Below are 2,512 nucleotides of genomic sequence, written 5' to 3' on the forward strand. Positions count from 1 at the left end.
CCCATGAATTAGTGAGTCCCAGGAACACAAACTCTGATACTATCGACTGATTCCTTCCATCCATCGCCTCAGACACCAGGATGAGTCTTCATGCTACCTAAAGGAAGAAAGAAACTTAAAAACAATTGCCTAGGCAAGTATTAGTGTTCACAAAAGGAAGCCTACGGGCCATAAAAACAGTTATTGTATTAACCACTCATGCAGCCAAATAAGCTTCATCCCATTCACATTGGTCTTCACATTGGAGGAAGCAGCCGGTGCCCAATGCCAGTGTGGATCCACAACTGCTACAACTAACTGAATCCCACCTCTGGCCCTGTTTCCCTTCTGCTTTCTTCTACTGCCACTCTTGCTATTTACACCTGCCCTGCATTCTACTTCATTAACATACAAGGTCAACTTCAAATGCTTTTGACTACAATTTCTTATAAATGAATAGGATTTCACCCACTTGTGTGAGTCACTTAACAATTCCTCATGCACAGCATATAACTTTCAAAGTTTCTTTTCTGTTATTCCTATTGCTTAATTAGTCTTTAAACGTTTCTCTTCTTTCCACATTCCAAACTTCTCATTCTATTCTCTAATGTCCCCATGCAAATTTTCCCTCCTCTGTGAAATCTACCAAAGCTGCCAAAGTGTATACCCTCTCTGCACTGTTAGGATTTATTTCACTCTATATCTCATGATTATGTACATTTCCATCTCTCAAATTAACGTGTAGTTTCTTGAGTACAGGCATCGTTTTAGTTCATATGGATATCCCTGATCTCCATCACAATCACCAGTGTTGATTCACACAGCCAATTACTTAATGAGAGCATCACACTCTCTGAATGAAGGAAAAAATTAAATGGACTGAAGAATTACCCTGGAGTTAAGAAAGTTTATCATAATTCACTGAAGTTCATATTAATAGTGTATTTTGTGGTATCAATCAGGAATTATCAGAGGATCCCTCTCTCTCTCTGTCTCTCCCTTACTTGCATATATGTGCTCTCTCTCCCAAAATGAATAGACTTTAAAAAAAGAAATAGAGATGGGGCACTAGGGTGTCTCAGTCTGTTGGGTGTCCAGCTTCAGGTCAGGTCATGGCTCATAGTTTGTGGGTTCAAGCCCCACTTTGGACTCTGTGGCCAGCTCAGAGCCTGGAGCCTGCTTCAGATATTGTGACCCTCTCTCGCTCTGCCCCTCCCTTGCTCATGCTCTGTCTCTCTCTATCTCTCAAGAATAAATAAAAAACACTAAATAAAGTAGAAAACAAAAAAAAATTTTAAGAAATAGAGACACATGCTCATTGAGTCCCCAAAGATAAGAACTCTGCCACATAAAAGCAGTCTCTTTTCTTTTCAAAATACATTTGGAAGGGATAAAAGAAAAACAGGAAAAGAACTGGGTGAAAACAGCAACCAATATATGGGTCTGCAGTGAGAGAGGGTCATAACTGAATTATAAAGGGCAGAAAAAGAATGAAGGGGCAACAGGCAAATCGCAGCATAGAAACATAGGAGAAAATTACAGTTCTTTAAAGATTAAAAAACTGTCAGACATAAATCATCAAAGGTCCAATTCAGTGGTGGTTTTTGATTGAGTACAACTTCATGTTATACCAATGAAACAATTTATATACAACAAGATATACCCAGGTACTTGCACATTATCACAGAGTTTATTGATGGGAGGGTTCACAGAGGATCAAGAATGCCTGGCTCCCAATGGAAGTTATTTGCCTTAAATAGAACTCTGTACCCATTCTATATGTATTCATTATCTATTTCTACGGTAACAAATTACTGGAAACTTGTTAGTTTTTCTTAATGTTTATTTTTGAGAGAGAGAAAGAGAGACAGAGAGAGACAGAGAGAGAGAGACTGAGACAGAGCACTGGCGAGGTAGGGACAGAGAGAGGGAGACACAGAATCCAAAGACGTCTCCAGGCTCAGCAGTCAGCACAGAGCCTCACACGGTGCCTGAACTCACAGACTACGAGATCATGACCTGAGCTGAAGTCAGACACTTAACCGACTGAGCCACCCAGGCGACCCAACCCTGGTAGTTTTAAAAGACGCCAATGTGAGATCTCACAGTTCTGAAGATGAGAAGGCCAAAATGGGTCTCCCAAGCTAAAATCAAGGTGTCAGCAGAGCTGCATTCCTTCCAAAAGACCTAGGAGACAATCCATGACCTTCCCTCTTCCAAGAATACCTGCATTCTTTGCTTCATGACCCCTTCCTCCCTCTTCCTGGTACTGCACTCAACAAATGTCATCACATCTCCTCTCTGACTCTGTCCATCCTGCCTTCCTCTTGTAAGGTAGGTTCCATGTGATTACATGGGGCTGATCCAGACAATCCAGGATAATTTGCCCATCTGAAAATTCTTAATCACATTGACAAAGTCCCGTGTGCCATGTAAAGTAACCTATTCGTGGGGCTCAGGGATTAAGACATGGGCCCCTTCCAGGACCTTGTTCTATACACACAACTTCTCACAAGTGAATAAATATTTTCAT

The 2,512-nt window shown here is 41.1% G+C and overlaps 1 protein-coding gene across 1 annotated transcript in view; it reads right to left on the bottom strand.

Annotated features, from left to right (window-relative positions):
- LOC115301874 (olfactory receptor 4F3/4F16/4F29-like) overlaps window positions 1-2,512 on the bottom strand; it is a 76,009-nt gene that overhangs the window by 466 nt on the left and 73,031 nt on the right. The gene's annotated exons all lie outside the window — the stretch shown is intronic.

The sequence above is a fragment of the Suricata suricatta genome, chromosome 9, assembly GCF_006229205.1.
Source record: "Suricata suricatta isolate VVHF042 chromosome 9, meerkat_22Aug2017_6uvM2_HiC, whole genome shotgun sequence".
Taxonomy (NCBI): Eukaryota; Metazoa; Chordata; class Mammalia; order Carnivora; family Herpestidae; genus Suricata; species Suricata suricatta.